This window comes from Arvicanthis niloticus, chromosome 5 (genome assembly GCF_011762505.2).
Source record: "Arvicanthis niloticus isolate mArvNil1 chromosome 5, mArvNil1.pat.X, whole genome shotgun sequence".
NCBI lineage: Eukaryota > Metazoa > Chordata > Mammalia > Rodentia > Muridae > Arvicanthis > Arvicanthis niloticus.
The window spans coordinates 24,655,436-24,673,835 of NC_047662.1; the positions used below are offsets into that span (position 1 = coordinate 24,655,436).

General features: G+C 45.7%; 1 long non-coding RNA gene across 5 annotated transcripts in view; it reads right to left on the reverse strand.

The window, feature by feature from the left end:
• Positions 1 to 14,246: 14,246 nt before the first annotated feature.
• LOC143442338 (uncharacterized) overlaps positions 14,247 to 18,400 on the reverse strand; it is a 31,922-nt gene continuing 27,768 nt past the window's right edge. For 3 of the 5 annotated variants that reach the window (XR_013110430.1, XR_013110429.1, XR_013110428.1), the window contains 3 exons: positions 17,154 to 18,245; positions 15,632 to 15,876; positions 14,247 to 15,410 (listed from right to left, as the gene is read on the reverse strand). This is a non-coding gene — a long non-coding RNA (uncharacterized LOC143442338). The remainder of the gene's footprint in view (positions 15,411 to 15,631; positions 15,877 to 17,153; positions 18,246 to 18,400) is intronic. The other 2 variants (XR_013110431.1, XR_013110432.1) reach the window with 2 other exon arrangements.

Sequence of the window (18,400 nt, forward strand, 5' to 3'; positions counted from 1 at the left end):
TGACCTTGGCAGAGGTCACAGGATGTGGGAGGAAGGAATAGTCATTGCTGGACTTCAAAGTGGGGCTGTCAGTGCTTATAGGTCACTAACCTCCCCCTTCCCTTGGCCACAAGCATCTGGAACTTCTAGGATCCAGGCCACCCAACTCCCATGTCCGGCCATCCTTTCTGAAGCTTCTCAAGCTCTGCAACAGGTCACCTTGGCAGGAGGACAACAGTAACCACGCAGCTCTTTGCTCTCTGCTGAGGACCTCCATAGACGGGTCCTGGGATGCTCAGCCGGAGAGATCCCCCATCCCCCCACGGCTCGGGCTTTTCTGAGGAGTCCCATCGGCCTATGAATACTCTCCCCACTTACCAGAGAGCAGGATTGTTGAGGTCCACAGGAGAAGCCATAGTATGGAAGTTGAGTATCTCCCTGCAACCTGTCCCTGGGTAGAAGAGGGTAGATCGTGGTAAAAAATAAACTAAAATAAAAATAATAAAAAATAAATTAAAAAAATCTACCCTGGCTAAATAGCTCTACAATTCAGAAAAGGCCCCACCTAATCAATGAAAAGATTCTCAACCCAATAGAAAAATGAACAAAAGATACAAAAGGGAAACTTGATATTAAAGGAACATTCTAGATAGTCACACCAGGAATCCTAGCACTTGAGGGGCTAAAGCAGGATTGCAAGTTTGAGGCTGTCCGGAGGCTACATCTGGAGGCCCTGCCTCAAAACCCCACAATAGGGCCTAAAGATACAGCTCAGCAGATCAAGTCTGCAGACCCAGCCCACCACAGGAGACACTGAGATGTGCAAGTATGTGTGGAGGGAGGGCAGAGAGGAGCTGCTGATGTGAGCAGATGTGAGCAGCCTGCCCTGATCCCCGAGGCCATGGTGAGGTCCCTGCCTGTGCTCCCGCTGAGGGCCATGTCTGGGTCCAGGGTCTTGCAGCAGAAGGGTTTGTGTCAATGTTCGTGGTTCATATTACAACCAAAGTCCGATGCAGATATCCAGACTCTGGGCTGCTACCTGGGACCGTGTTATTAATGGCCAAGGGTTGTGCAGAGTTGGTCCTGTCCCTCACTGCGGCAATCAAGAGAGTGGGCCCTGCACCTTCCCTGGGTAGCACAATAGAGCTGGCCGTGGAGAGAGGTGAGGAGAGACAAGTGAGGGGCTCGAGGGTATTGGGGGGGGGGCACACCCCTGGTCTGCCAAGAGGTAGGGTGGCCACAGGAGAGATGCCCTTACCCCTCATCCCATGAAGCCTGCCTAGGCCAGAGAGCTTGACAGAGGTCGGCAGAGCAGGAGAACAGGCCCCACCCCTCAACAGCTGCAGTACTTCAGAGAGAGCAGGCCCTGCATCTCGCCTGGGTAACACACTAGAACTGGCTCTGGTGGCGTGTGTGTATGTGTGTGTGTGGGGGTGGGGGGATGAACCAGCCCAAGGAGATGAGAGCAGGAGAGCTGGCTCTGCCCCTTGCTGTCTGTGGCATTGGGTGAGCTAGCCAAGGCTGGAGAGCTCAGCCCTGTGGTGTGGGTGCAGGAGAGCTGGTGGGCTGACCTCGGCTGACACCCAGGCCCAGATCCAGGGCTTTGAGTTGGACCATTTCAAATTTATCTATGAACTGTTAGAGCTCATACAGAATCCCCATGGCACAGGGCAACAACAGGATATCCGAGAGGAGTTCAGTTGAGGACCCAGTACTGATGGTGCAGCAGACAGCAGAGGCCTCGAACCAGACCGATGACTCATTGCAGGTGAATATCTGTAAGTAAAAAGGTGTGGGCAGAAGGCTGTGCTGTGGGACACACTGCAGCTCCCACTAGAAGATGTTTTTTGTTCTGTTTGTTTGTTTTTTAAGTTTATTTGGGGGGAGGTGTAGCAAGGGTGGAGGGCAGACACAAAGAGATGAGGGGTTGAGTGGGTTTGGGGTAAGTAACGTAAAATTAACAAAGAGTGGATACAAACTTAAAAAAATAAAACTTTAGAGGGTTCATTGGTGAGGCCTTTATAAAGGATGGTTAGGCAGTTCTGTTGACTGTAAATACACTGTAAATATGTCTGCCTTTAACCTGGAAGATCCCACATCTACCAACAAGTCCAGCTGATGGCTGAGAAGGTGGCCAGTGGTGGCTCTGCCTGCCTACCCTGCTTTGCGGGGCTGCTTTGCTTTGTTGCTGTGACTGGGTCACAGATTGAATGGCACGGTGGTGGGGGGATGGGGGGGACCGGGAAACACTGAGCAACTGAGAGTTAGAAAAAAAGAAGCCAGAAGCTAAGACAGGCAGAAATGCCCCCAAGGATAAACAAAACAGTATAAAGATGGGAAGGAGGGGGCAAAGGGGGAGGACACTGGCAGAGATGAGGGACCATGAGCCAGAGGAGCCTGAGACAGAAGGGATGGGAGGTCCTGACACATGACAGAGCCAGGGCAAACACTGGACCCTGCCTGGACTGTGGAGAGGCCCAGTACCATGAGACCATATCAGCCACTTGACACTTGCACCAAATTCACAGACCTTGGGTCCTGAGGCAGGCAATGGAGTAACAAGCCATCCTCAGCCTCAACCCAGTGCTTCAGAGCCAGGGTGCTCAGGGACCATGGATGGCTGCTCAGATGACCTTGAACAAACGTGGACATTTGCTCAGATGACCAGGGCAAGCCTGGCTATTCAGAGAGCTTAAGTCTGTGAGAAGGAAGTGCATTGGGCCCAAGAAGTCCTGGGTTGTCCTGAGAGCAAAGCAGGGCACCACAGAGCTCTCAGCACACACCTGCACACACACACTCGCCACAGCCCAGAAGCCTAATCCTAAAGAACTGTCCCTGCTTAGTGAGGACCAGAGACATCTGCCTAGGGTGTCCAGGCGTGGGGGGTGGGGGGTGGGGCAGGTAATGTGCCTGGCAGCAATCATTGAGTTTCAAGTTCCCGTAAGCATCCCGTCAAGACACTGTAGATGCTAAGAAAACCATTGCTTGTCTGAGACCCACTTTGAGACGCCCCGCCATTCTCCAGGATGCCTCAGCTTCCTGACCTCATGAGGGCTTTCCCTTACACTCCTCAGAGAAGTCCCACTGGGATCAAGTCTAGTGGCTCACAGTGGGAACCAGCTCAGAGATCACCATGCTGGAGGATCCTGTGTCCTGCAGGATGTTCCCCGTCAGAACGCATCTACTGGATTCTTCACCGTGCCCTTCATTTCCTCCTTCCTGCCCTGTATTTCCAGTAATTGGAGGTCAGCCTGAGGTTCGGTCCTCTGGCGAGGTTCCATAGCAGTGCTGGCCATGCCCGGCCACATGTCCCTGGCCAGTCCTGGAGGTCATTAGTATACTCTACCAGTCTGTTCTGAACCAGCCATTAAGGGAATTCTGTGGTCCTGAGAATTACCACATCCCTGGAAGACACTTAGATAAGAACACAGTGGGAGCCAGAGGCTGAATCCCCAGCCTTCTTTTTTCTCTTAGGGGAGGTTTCTGGAACATTCTTGAGCTTCCATTGGTCAAGTATAACTCACTCAACAGTCCATTTTTAACCTTTTGTATGTGTGCAACCGTGTATCCATGTGTGTGTGCATGCATGTCGTGTGTGTGTGTGTGTGTGTGTGTGTGTGTGTGTGTGGACATGTGAGTGTGTGTAGAACCAAGGATCAATCTCGGATGTCTTCCTCATTTGCTCTCCACCTTCTTTCTCTAAGACAGAGTGTCTCACCATACCCTAGAGCTCACCCATATAGCTAGGCTGACTGCCAGTGAGGTCCTGGGGTCCCCCAGGCTTCACCTCCCCTGTGGTGTGATCACAGGCACATCCCATTCCACCAGACTGTACATGGGTGCCTGAGATTCGAACCCAGATCTTCACGCTTGTATAGCCATCTCTGCAGCCCTGATCCTTCCTTCTATTGTTAGCTTTCTTCCTCCCCAGTATCACCACCCTTCTCCTTTATCCCTCCAATCATCTCTCCGGTAAACTACTTGGACCCAAATTCTTTCTCTAGGGTCTCTTGTATGGGAAGCACTTCACCAGTTGAGCTTTGTGTGTCCCAGCATCTCAGGGGACACACAAAGTTCTCAAGTGTCAGTGCCATCAGAGTTAATGACCTGCTTCCCATTAGAACATTTGTTATCAACCTCCTGTGATTAATTGTTCCATCCATCAGTGATTATTGCCTGAATCAATTATTTTATTAAGGGATATAAAAAGAAAGTGGTTTCCAAATCTTATCAATCCTTAGCTGGGATATGGAGATATATATATATACTTTGCTCATAAGGCAGGACTTTCAGGTTGAGATGAAGTGGTAGAGGCCAGGCTAAGGGCATGATTCTTTCCTTCCTCATTGCTGGTTCTTTCTCAGGATGAGGAATTGTGCCCTAGATACTTCCAATGGTATTTAATGACATTGATGGGTTTGTGGCTCTGAGTGCTTGTCTCCTGGCTGGTGGCTCAACTTTGAGAAGCAGTGGAGTCTTTAGAAGATCAGGCCAAGCTGATAGAACTGGTTCTCTAGAGGCCTAAGAAGCTGGTTCAGTCTATAAAGTGCTTGTTTTAGAGGCACAAGGACCCAAGTCCAGTCCCCAGAACCCATGGACAGAAGTCTGGGACTGTGGTGCACACTTGTAATCCCAGCTGGGGAGGCAGAGGTAGGTAGACTCTGCTGTCCAGACAGCCTAGAATAACCTTCAGGGTCCAGGTCAATGAAAGAACTTGTCTCAAAGACCATGCTGTCCGGGTGTGGAGGTACATGCTTTTAACCCCATCCCTCAGGAGGCAGAAGCAGGTGGATCTCTGTGAGTTTGAAGCCAGTCTGGGCTACAGAGAGACAGTTCCAGGACAGTCAGGGCTACACAGAGAAACCCTGCCTCAGGAAACAAACAAACAAATGAAAAAACAAGCTGGACGTGGCTTCAAGTGCACACACTTCATGTGGAGTCCACCCCAGGGACCTTCTTATGTATGAACTCACAAGAGGAGAAGAAGAAAGAGAGAGAGAAGGAGAAGGAACCAGCAATACATTATAGAGCACTTGCCAGGCAAATCTGACAACCTGAGTTTAATCTCTAGGACCCAAGTTTGCTATTCATTCATTCATTCATTCATTCATTCAAGACAGGGTCTCTTTGTGTAGCCGTGGCTGTCCTGGAACTCATTCTGAAGACCAAGCTGGTCTCGAACTCAGAGATCCATCTGACTGCTCAGACTGAAGTAACCACCACTCCCCGACCTAGTTCGCTCTCTGTTGCTGTGATACACACCATGATCAAAAGCACCTTGGGGAAGAAATGGTTTGTTTGACTCATGTCCCAATCACAGTTGATCACTGAAAGAAGTCAGGGCAAGATCCATACAGGAGTATTGGTGACATGGCTTGCTCAGTTGGCAGTCTTATACAACCCAAGACCACCTACCTGGGTGTGGCTCCGCCCACAGTGGGCAGGACCCCTTCACATCAATCATTAGTTAAGAAAATGTCAGACTTGTCTACAGGCCCATGTGATGGAGACAACTCCTCAGTTGAGGTCCCCTCCTTTCATATGCTCTGTGTGAAGTTTACCAAGCTAACCTACACACCAAGTGAAGGTGCAAGAGGAGAACTGAGCCCACAGAATTGTCCTCTGACCTTCACACACATACCCGAAGACACATCACACACATGATGGTGATGATGGTGGTAGTGGTGGTGGTGATAATGCTCCCTGGTCAGCAACACTGTGAACAGGGATGTGATCACAAGCTTCCTGCCACCGTGGCTCAGCCATTCTTCCATGCCTTTGCCTTCATGATGGACTGCAACCTTCTAACACAATGAGCCAAAATAAATCCTTCTTTTTATAAATTGTTTCTGACAGGTATTTTGTCACACAACTCAGAAGGAACTAGCACACACATGAACAGACAGGTATTTATATGTTCTATGTAGTTCAATGAACTCAGTCACTTATCTTTTGCCATTGGGCACCCCTTCCCTCAGGCCCTCTCTCCCTCCCCATTGGGCATCCCTTCCCTTAGGCCTTCTGTCAGCCTTGGCCAGGGTCCTCACTTTCTGGCCCAATGAGATATCTCATGCTTTTATAACGGATTTCCTGGCCCAACCCTGGACTCAGCCATTCCTCCGAGGAGCCCTGGCTCCTGGTGTTCAGAGAACACACTGACCCGGCTGTGCTTGGTGACTCTGGAGCTTTACTGCTTCTGAAGGTTGTTGGTGGATGGAGTCAGCAAATCCATACCTTCGAACAGAAAAGCCAAAAGAAGGGTGCCTGCCTGCTGATTCTCCAAGTCAAACATATTTCTAGGTTTTATTTAGTCTCTTTGATCTTTTCCCCAGATCTCTTTTCTCTCACACTGACGATCTTAGATTTCAGCATTTGCATAATTACTTATTTATATTACCCTGTATTTTTTATATAAAAGTTTCAAAAATACTGACAATAAATTGGTTTTTTTTTTTTCCCCTAACAGTGAGAATTTCAAATGAAGTTTTAAGACTCCTTTGAAGCTCTGTTTCTCTTCAGAAAACATTTCTTTCAGGACGTATGGTCCATGGGCTCTGAGGTAAAAGCCGCTCGGACTAGCTATTTTGGCGGAGTGATTACATCACCCGCTTGCTGTACATTTAAGGTCTGCCATTTCAGAGTGTCTTCAGATGACAGAGAGCGCTTTTCCCCCTCCTTCCCTTTTGATTTAATGTTATTTTGAATCTATTAAATATTTATATGATTCCAAAGTCAAAACCACATAAAAGTATCTAGAGAGCTCCATCTCCATCACTCTCCGGCTGCCCTGCTCCTTCCCTCGTAAGCAATCATTTTTATTGCTTTCTGCTCAGCCGTTTATCCTGGCAGTGCTTTTTCTTGCAAATATAAACCATTTGTGTATGCACATAAACCCCTCTGCCATGGGCCGGATCTCAAATGTTCCTCAAAGGCTTAGTCCCTGGCTGATGGTACCAGGTGTGCGGGACAGTTATTGGAGATACCGGAACCTTGGTCCTTCCTTCTCTGAGCTTGCAGGCTCCCATGAGGCAAGCAACTGTAGACTCCACATACATCCTCTGCTGTGATGTTCTGCCTCATCACAGGCTCTAAACATCAGGACCGAGCAACAGTGAACTGAAATCTCTGATTTGTGAGCCAAAGGAACCCTCTCCTTCCCTTAAGCTCTTTGCCTCGGGTGTCACAGAGATGAGAAACTGCTATTCTCCTTCCCCTTTGTTATATAAGGACAGTGTGCTATGTGCCATGCATTCAGCCCTGTACTTTGTGCTTTCCACTTTAGGACAGATGCACCCTGGCAGCCATTACAGGTCACCTTGCCTGTTCCTTACCAATGTATCCCGTTGTGTGAATATACATCTGTTTATTCAGTAATCTCCTAACAATGGACATTTAGATCGTTTACAGTGTTTTGCTGTTTCCAACAATACAGAACAAGCAACCTCATGTGGAAGTCATTTTAGTTTTGTTTTCCCAATGACCTTTCAGTTGAGAACCTGGAGGTAGGGTTACGGGGTCAGAGGTTAAATGCCTAAACAGCACAGTCTCTCTCCTGTAGAAAAGTTTAACTTTTCCTCCAAATAAGTTGCACTAGTTTACATCTCCACCAGCAACTGTTTTTAGTCATTCATTTGATAAACACACACCATGTACCTACCAAGTACCAGGCACTCATTTATTTCCGGAAGGCACAATAGTAGGAAAGACAGTCATTCAAAAATTCACAGTGTGAGGAGGAAACTGGACTGAATAGACACTCACACAAACAGTCACATATTCATTAAGAAGAAGTGTCAACTCTGCAAGAGTTCACAGCGAAGAGCTGGGCACAGAGCTACCTGCCCATTGTCCCGGCACTTGGGATGTAGAGGCAGGTAAACCAGATGTCCAAGGTTAAGCTCCATGTCCTGATTAGTTTCAGCTGTCAACCTGTCACAGCCTAGAGTCATCTGAGAAATGAGTCCCAATCCAGGAGTTACCCAGTCCAGACTGTCCAGTAGGCACACCTGAGGGAGACTGTCTTTGTTGTTTGCTAAGGTAGGAGGGCCCAGCCTACTGCAGCAGCAAAGGAGACACCACTATCAAAAAGGTGGTTTTCCAAGGTGAGGCTGACTTATTGCACTCAAGATGTGCTGACCCCTTGAGTTTCTTCAACTGTAGGAAATTTAAATGCATACTTTGTGGTAATGGAGAACTGTCTCCAGAATTTTTTTTTAAAAGAAACATAATTTTTAAAAAGAAAATCAGAAATTTAAATAATCACATTAATTCAAATGGAAATGCTTTATAATCTAAAACCTATAGAATCTATACAGCAATCACTATTCAGAAGTTAATTTACATCTTCAAATTATTTCACTGTAAAAAAAAAATCCTGAAGATAAATGAACTAAATTTGTAACTTAAGAACTTAGGGGAAAATGTGGTGTCTTAGTTAGTATTTCCATTGCTGTGAAGGGACACCATGACCATGGCAACTTTTATAGAGAAAAAGATTTAACTGGGTCTGGCTTACAGGTTCAGAGATTTAGTCCATTGTTATCATGGTGGGAAGCATGGCAGCCTGCAGGCAGACATGGTAATAGAGGAGTTGAGAGTTCTACATCTTGATCCGAAGGCAACCAGGAGGAGACTGTGTGCCACACTGGGCATAGCTTGAGCATAGGAGACCTCAAAGCCTGCTCCACACTGACGCACTTCCTCCAACAAGACCACACCTCCTAACAGTGCCACTCCCTATAGGCTAAGATTCAAGCACATGAATCTATGGGGACTATTTATATTCTAACCACCACAGGTAGGCCTTAAATTTCAATAGAGGCAGTCAGGTCTGTCTGAATTTGAGGCCAGCCGGGTCTAGAGTTCCAGGTCAGTGAGAACAACATAGTGAGACCCTGCCCTCCCCTCCCCCTCCCAAAAAACAACCAAAAACAAACTAGAAAAAAGTCTGGAAAGATAGCTCAGAGGTTGAGAACTCTTGGCTGCTCTTGCACAGGACACAGGTTGGTTCCCAACACCCACACATCAGACAGCTTACAACTTCCTGTAACTCTAGGTCCTAGGGTTCTGACACCCTCCTCAGGCCTCCACTGGCACCCACACAAATCCACACAGAGAAACACACATGTACACATAAATTAAAATAACAAAAATAGCCAAATGGTGGTGGCGCACGCCTTTAATCCTAGCACTTGAGAGGCAGAGACAGGCAGATCTCTGAGTTCAGGACCAGCCTGGTCTACAGAATGAGTTCCAGGACATCCAGGGCTACACAGAGAAACCCTGTCTCAAAAAACTAATAATAATACTAAAAAAAAAAAAAGAAAAGAAAAGAAAAGAAAAGAAACTCAAAAAAGACTAAGATATACAAAAAAAAAAGAGTAGAAGCCGGGCGTGGTGGCGCACGCCTTTAGTCCCAGCACTTGGGAGGCAGAGACAGGTGGATTTCTGAGTTCGAGGCCAGCCTGGTCTACAGAGTGAGTTCCAGGACAGCCAGGACTACACAGAGAAACCCTGTCTCAAAAAACAAAAAAAAAAAAAAAAAAAAAAAAGAGTAGAAGACAATGAATCAGGATGAATAAAAAATGTGTGAAAGAAAAACATTTAGGAGGAAATTTAAATTCCAGGTTTTTTTAATCATACTTTCTAATGTATGTAATTACAAGCAAGCTTAAATAAGCAAAAGAGAGGGAGAGACACAGAGGGGATGAACACAGGCAGAGATACAGCTTGTCTTAGCCAGAGTTTCTGTAGCTGCAACAAAACAGTATGCTTAAAAGAAAGTTTGGGGGGGGAGGGGGGGAAGGTTTACTCAGCTTACATGTCCACACTGCTGTTCATCATGTTAGGAAGTCAGGACTGGAACTCATGGGGGCAGGTACCTGGATGCAGGAGCTGATACAGAGGCCATGGAGGAGTGCTGCTAACTGGCTTGCTTCACCTGCTTTCTTACAGAACCTGGGATCATCAGCCCAGGGATGGCACCACCCACAATGGGCTGGGCCCTCCCCCATTGATCACTAATTGAGAAAATGCCTTACAGGTGAATCTCATGGAGGCATTTCTCAGTGGAGATTCCTTCCTCTGATGACTCTAGCTTGTGTCAAGTGGACACAAAACGAGCCAGTGGACAGCCGTGTTACAGAAATCACTAGAGGATGAAGGGATGAAGAGATAGCCATATGACAGTGATGTGCAAGCCCATGGGAAGCCTATTCTCCAAAACATAAGTGATCAAAACTGACTCAAGAAGAAACAGAGACCCTAAAGAGGCCAGCCAGAGAGAAAGCTTGAGAGCGTAGGAGACCATCAACGCAAGGATGCCTTACCTCCCTTTTCCTCTTCCCCACTTACAAGCTCCACCCTTCCTCTCTCTGTCCCTCAGTCTTTATTTACACGTTGGCTCCACTCTCTCAATTTACACAAAGTTCCTGCTGTGGTTTGCATGTATATGTTCCCCTAAATTCAGTATAATTGGAACCAAAGTCCCAAGTGGCAGCATTAGGAAGCAAAGCGTTTTGGAGATGGTTCAGTCATTCTCTGTAGGATCAGTGTATTTGTGAAAAGGACAGGAGATAGCCTCTAGGACCCTCTTCTCTCTGTCCTTCTGCCATGTGAGGACCCAGCATTCCATCCAAAATAAATAAATCTTTAATTTTGCAACAGGGCCCCAGACCTTAGTACAACTAAGTCCATGATGGAAATGACATGTGGGCCATAAAACTCTGCACATAGACAGAACCACTTGCCAAAGACGAAAAATAAAGACCTGAGCCATTAAAGTCCATAGTTCTGAGAAAGTCTCCAAATGGACTAACCTTGCTTTTTGGCTTCTGTAGTCCCACTTCTGGCTAACTGTTCTTGTTAACTGAAGTATGTCAACCCAGGCCATGGTTTGTGATCGAGATCAGGTGTGGGAGTTTTAGGTCAGGGAGGAGGTGAACGGGGCCAAGAGGCTAGCAGGGACTGTGGGAGCTGGAGGCCAGCATGGGCTCTGATAGGCAACCACGGGTACAGATCAATGGAGAGACTCATGTCCCTTCTGCCAGAGGCAAGGGAAATGACTCCCTGTTGGGGATGAGAACCTGTTTTGCAAGTTCCCGAGGAACCCTGGCTTTTATCTAGAAATCCTGCTGTAATCCAGTTTGATCTTATTTCTGGATATATGGACTGCTTGAGAGATAACAGGGGCCAAATGGCAGGTGTAAGGAGCAGCATTGCCAATCTGAATTTTGCTGCCAACGTAGTTTTGCTTTGTTTCGTTTCCTTTGAGACAGGATCTCTCTACATAGTCCTGAGTGGCCCAGATCTCACTATGTACAACAGGATGGCCTCAAACTCACAGAGGTCTGCCTGCCATCTGCTGCCCATCACTGTGCCCTGCCCCAAAGGTAGATTTTTTTTTTTTAAAGATTTATTTATTTGTGTAGCTGTCTTCAGACACAACAGAAGAGGGCATCAGATCCTGTTACAGATGGTTGTGAGCCACCATGTATTTGCTGGGAATTGAACTCAGGAAGATCAGTTAGTGCTCTTAACCGCTGAGCTTTCTCTCCAGCCCCTCCAAAGGTAGATTTTTGAAAACACTAATTTGTTTTTTTGGTGGGCTATAGGAACAACAAACGGCAACTGTAAGAGGACTAGCTGCTAGCCTAGGAAGAGTCCCTCCCAGGAGCTTGCTGGTTACTGGTGGCAGGGAGTAGATAGTCAAGAACCTGTCAAACAGCCGCTTAAATGCCTGACAACTTTCAGGGCCACTGAAGTTTGTCAGCAAGAATCCTTTGGCTGGGGCTGGGAGGGGGGTGGCTCAGTGGTTAGGAGCACTTGCTAGTTTTGCAGAAGATAGAGATAAAACACTCATACACATAAAAAATAATAATTTCAAAAAATCAGAATTCTGCAGATGACACAACACACTATATAGTACTGAAAAGTACTTAGCTGCAATCTGGTTCACAGAGAATGCGATCGTTATGGGAAGGTCTGAGACCATCCAAACCATTGTATTAATAATTTTATAATAATAAGTCTTAGCCAAGCATGGTGGCGTATGCCTTTATTCGCAGCACTCCAGAGGCAGAGGCAGAGGCAGAGGCAGGCAGATCTCTAAGTTCAAGGCCAAAGCTACCTAGTGGTTCTGTGTTTCATTACAAAAGGACTTGGGATGAAGTGCCCTGACTTCCATAAGTTATGCTCTAGACTCCATAAATGCTTTCGAGCACACGCACAATGAGTAAAGAGATAAACTATAACTAACTTTCTAAAAGAAAAAACTTCTTAAAGATATCTTGTATTTGGTATTTTATATATTTATTATGGTTGAAAGTATTTGGCCCATTGGAATGACAGCCTCATAATCCAGTTATGTTTATGATGGAGCAATTGATTAAGTATTATGATTTCAGGTTGAAATCCTACTAAAGTAACAGGGAATTGGAACATATGAAGTTTAGGTTCAATATATGTAGTAGCTGAATTTTCTAGACTGATTAAAAACTCCTTTTTTTAGGTTTGTTTGTTTGTTTGGTTGGTTGGTTGGTTTGGTTTGAGAAAATGTTTCTCTGTGTAGTCTTGGCTATTCTGTCACTGGCTTGTAGACCAGGCTGGCCTTGAACTCATAGAGATCTGCCTGCCTTTGCCTCCCAAGTGCTGGGATTAAAGTATGTGCCAGCGCGACTCAGCTAAATACTTTTTAACAGTCATGTATTTTTAAATTTATCATTGCCATTTTAGAATGATGAAGATTCATTAAGTTTGTAAGTTGGACCAAGCATTATTTGGGGTATCCTTAAAAATGATTGTTAACATTTGTTAAAGTTATAAATAGGATACGATGCCAGGCAGTGGTGGTGCACGCCTGAGTTCGAGGCCAGCCTGGTCTACAGAGTGAGTTCCAGGACAGCCAGGGCTACACAGTGAAACCCTGTCTCAAAATACCTAAATAAATAAATAAATAAATAGGATAAGATTTGTACGCTGAATGCAAAGGTCCGAGGAAGAAGCAAGGTTTTTGAATTTGTAATTTTAATAAACTGACTCCATTTTTAAAACCCCAAATAAATCTTATTAATGGCCTAAAGAGTCCCTTCAAAATTCATGTGTGTGATCTGACTCCCCAAGGTAATGATTTAAAGAGGTGAGGCTGAGGGTAGTTGAGTCATGAGTGCTCTCTCAGCACTCTTGAATAGTTCAGGGTCTCATGAACCAGCTGCCCCTTCAGGCTCCTCCTTCTCCTCCCCGGTGTGAATGCAGTTTAGAAAAAGCACCGTCAATGGAGCAGGCTGTCCTATACACCCAGGGCTGCTGGGTGCCTCGGTCTCCAACCTCCAGAAGATATGTTTCTTTTGCTAGTAAGTTACCCAGTCTTGGGTTTGGGTTTTGAAACAGGATCTCATGGAGGCCAGACTGACCTTGAACTCAAAGTACAGCTGAGGATGACCTTGAACTCCAGGCCCTCCTTCCTCAGTCTCCCATATGCTGGGATTGCTGGGGTGCAGCACCACACCTGGCAGGCATAGTGTTCCAATAGCAGAGACAGACTAAGGCGAGCACCAGCTGCCTTGCTCTCCTATCTCGCCCCATAACAAAGCTCACCTCCCAGCCCCATGCTGATAAGTGTGTCTCTCATCACTGTTAATGTGGAGATGGATGATGGGAATAATGCATCCTATGTATTAGACATTTAATCAGTTATCAGGAACAACGACACTGGAACACAGGGGAAAAAAAAGAAAGAAAGAAAGCTTTCCTGGTGCTGTTTAGAAAGCCTCTGTCCCTCAAACTTGAAAAGTAAGAAGAGGTGGGGGGCAGGGTGGAGACAAAAACAGATCAAACTTCCTGTCTTATATGGGTTCAAAACTCCTAAGAAAACCAAAGCAGAATGTGATGTTTCTTGTACAAATGATTTAAAAGAACACATTCATACCCTTTGCAAAATATTACCAGGAAAGCCTCAGTGTATTAGATGAAAACTATCTCGGATCAAGAGGTGGTGCTTATAGGATAGTTCAATGTCAATAAATTGATTAATATAATTTATTCTAGAAAGTAGACTACACTAATGGCTTAAGAGAAAATATACCAAGGCCAAGTGGCACTCATTACAAGAATAAAAACATAGATCAATATTAGAAAATCTATTGATGTAATTTAGTTAAATTATAATTTGAAAAAGAAAAACATTATATAAAGATAAGGAAAATATATTTGATAAATATAATATCCCTGAGTTTCTAACATCTTACCAAAATAAAAATGATACTTTCACATTATACGATCAAATGTTTTGACATTTATTTATTGGATGTGTGTACACACTTGCTCTAGCATGCAAGCAGGGATCAAAGCATGACTTGCAGAAATCAGTTTTCTCTTCCACCTTGGGAGTCCCAGGGATCAAACTTAGGTCACCAGGCTTAGCATCAAGCATATTACCCACTGAACCATCTTGCCAGACTTGTTTTGATTATTGCATGTATGTATGTATGTATGTATGTATGTATGTATGTATGTATTTAGTGTGTGTGTACATGCATATATGGACATCGTGGGGACCAAACTAAGGTCTTCAGGCTTGACAGCTGGCATCTGTCTCACCAAGATGTCACCTGCCATCACTAACCCTATTTCTTTTTTGAGTCAGGGCCTCTAGTTCAGTCTGGTCTAGAACTCACTGAGTAGAGAATGACATTCAACCTTTGGGCTTTCTGAGCCCACATCCCAGGTGTGTGGCTCGCAGGCATGCACCACCACTGAGGGTTTCTGATGTCCCAAGGCAGCTGTAAGCATCTGCATCCCAATGAGATTGTATAAATAGTTCTTCCAGGTAAAGAACAGTCAAGAATGCCCACGGTAGCTTCTTGAGAAACCAGAATCTCATTTCACAGTCTAGACTGACCTCAAACACGTGACTCCCTGCCGTCTCCCACCACAGCTCCTGATTAACGTTGTTCCGAAAGTTCTAGTTGTTTAATTAGAGAAATACATGAAAAGTGACATAAAGATGAGAAGAGGGAGGCAAAGTCATCATTATTTAAAGTTCACATGATTAAATATCTAGAAATCCCTCCCAGAAATTGATTAAATATATTAACTGGGTCCAGGAACTTGGCCAATTACAAAATAAATATACAAAAATCAAAGGCATTCCAATTATACAATAAAAGGTTCTTAATAAATATGGCACAGAATGATTCCATTCACAGTATCTTAAAAGCATAAAGGAAGTAGAGATAAACTAAATGGTGAGATGCCTCAGCTGTTACAAACACTGGTTGCTCTTCTAGGGGACCCAGGTTTGACCCCCAGCACCCACATGGCAACACCCGACTTCAGAAACTCTGGCACCAGGGGATCTCGCTCTCTGCTCTGGCCTCCTCAGGCATACGTGTGATGCACAGATATGCGTGTAGGCAAATGCCTATACACAATACCTATAAAAATAAACACATAAAAATATTTTTAAAAAGAGACAAACTTACTAGGATATGCAAAATATTTACGGGGAAAAACCCTGAGGAAGGACATCAAGACTTGCACGAGACACTTGGTGCATAAGCCCAATCAAGCACTGAGTTGGTCGAGTGTTTGCTTGAGAGACACAAAGCCCTGGGTTTCAACCCCAACACCACAAAAAGCCAGGCATGGCACAGACCTGGGATCTCAGCACTTCAGACGCAGAGATAGGATTAGAAATTCAAGGTCAATCCTTGTCACGGAATGAGTTTGAAGCCAGTCTGGGCTACATGAGACTCCGTGTCTAAAAACAAAACAAAATTTTGGCATAGTGTGCACACTTTTAATAATAGCAGTCAAAAGACAGAAGCAGGTGGTTGTCTGTGAGTCCAAGAATATCCTGGTACACAAAGTGAGTTCCAAACCAGCCAGGCAAGACCTTGTCTAGGAAAAAAAGAAAAAGCAGAATCATAATATACCTCCTACAAACAAATATAAAAATCATATTCAGAATCCCCAAAGGCCTTATCAGAGAACCTGGCAAAGTGATTCTAAAAAGAATTTGAGCAATAAAGCTATAGAAATAAAAGGGAAGGAAACTGGAGAGATGGCTCAGCAGTTAAGAGTTCTTGTTGCTCCTCAGGAGAACCCGGGGTTCAAATCTCAGCACCCATAAAGAGCTCCTCACAACCATCTGAAACTCCACCTCCAGGGTCCCCACCCTCTTTTGGTCTCGGTGGGCACCTGCACACACATGGCACACACACATACAAATACACACGCACATGCATGCATGCACACACGGATACATGCATCTGCGGCAGAGTATGTCATCAGAGGGAGCAGGATTTTCCCATGTGCATTACAAAGGTTTAGAAATTCAAACAGCATAGTACTGGCAGAGACAGTTTTAAATAGACCTAAGATGTGTTTGACTAGAGTGTGGATATGCGCAGGTGCGGGATGAAGAAAAATCTCATCACACCTTGCAAGTCACATGGGGTAGTCTCAGGGTCATCCCGGTTGCTCAGGGGTGAGAGAGAGCATGCCCATCAGCCTGTATTATGGTTTTTATGGGAAAGGATGGGCAAGGCAGGAAAGAGGTAGCAGGTTAGGCCTGAATAGTCTGAAATACTTCAGAGATGGTTGGGCTACAGGATTGCTACCAAAGTTGTCTAACCCAGGCACTATGGTGATTTGGGCCAGGGGAATTTGGGGGTTCTGGGGATGTTAGACTACTTACTGCTTCCAACTGGTTACTTTGCATGGGACCACAAGAATCTCAGGAGCAAAGAATTAGCTATCTCTGGGAGGGGCAACTTATCCTGGACTTGGCAGAACCCCAAGATGTCAAAAAAAAATTTAAAAAAATAAATAAATAAAACCAAGGGGCTGGAGAGATGGCTTGGTGGTTAAGACCACTGGCTGCTCTTCCAAAGGATCCAGGTTCAATTCCCAGAACCTACATGGCAATTCAAAAATGTCTGTAACTCCAATTCTAAGGGGTCTAACCTCCTCACACAGACATACATGCAGGCAAAACATCAATGCACAAATACTAAGAATAAATAAGTCATTAAAAATGTCTTTCAAACACCAAAGTAAAGGTTAGGGCACAGCTCAGCTGTCCTTCCCTACTGTCTTAGGGTTTTACTGCTGTGATCAGACACCATGACCAACGCAATTCTTATAAGGACAACATTTAACTGGGGCTGGCTTACAGGTTCAGAGGTTCAGTCCATTATCATCAAGGTGGGAGCATGGCAGCATCCAGGCAGGCATGGTGCAGGAGGAGCTGGGAGTTCTACATCTTCATCTGAAGGCCTCTAGGGGAAGACTGGCTTCCAGGAAGTTAGGATGAGGGTCTTAAAGCCCATGTCCACAGTGACACACCTACTCCAACAAGACCACACCTCCTAATAGTGCCACTCCCTGAGCTAAGCATATTCAAACCATCACACCTGCTATGCACAAGGCCCAGCACCCCAGCACTGTATAATCTGGGCTTGGTTGTATATGCCCCTTGTCATCCCAGCAGGTAGAGGCTGCTCTCCTCAGCTACTCTAGGAGTTGGAGGCCAGTCTAGCAAACATGAGACCCGAAACAAATAACCCTCCACACACAAAATCTGCTAATCTACACTGATAATCAAATAAATGCAAATTCAAAAAAAAATCCAGCCACTTTAATTTGTCAGATATGGGAAGAGGGTTAGTAGTCGTTTGGTGGCAGAGTGCTTACCCAGCATGCTCAAGGCTCTGGTTTCCATGGAGAGTGGTGAAGCATTTAAAAATTGGCTAAATCCTAGACTACTGAGGAGTGGAGAGATGAGCCAGCCTAGCCAGGCCTATCAGTCTTTGCCCCCTCCGTGGCTCCCAGCCTGCCTGCAACCACTCTGAGTGCGTGCTTCCCTGCCTGTGTTAGCTCCTTGGTCTAGTGTGTCTCACCTCTTCCTCAACACAAGCTGCTCTGGCCTAATCTCCACACTGAAGCTGGTCACCTCCTCAGTCACGGAGCGCCCGTCCCTTGGTTTCTGCAGCTGTGCACAACTCAAGCTTCCCACCAGTTCCTTCACACTAACCATCCCACCAGTCTCCAGCTGTAACATCTCCCTTTCCTCAGGACCCCCCACCACACACACACAACTTACAGGGTCTTCCTGCGAATGCTCAGCCACAGATGAGGTCTCCAGCTCCCATCTGTCTTGGGAGGCCTTTGTTGTTGTTTGTTTGTTTGTTCAAGACAAGGTTTCTCACTCTGTAGACCAGGCTGGCCTCAAACTCAGAGATCCGCCTGCCTCTGCCTCTCTTGTCCTAGGATTAAATGTGTGCACCACCTCTGACTGGTTTGGGAAATTTAAGCTTACGAATCCGGCTGTTTGCTAGATTTTGGCTTCTATACTTGTTTTGCAATAAATAAATTACAGCTCAGGAGGCTGAGGCAGAATGTGAGGCCACCCTGAACAGCA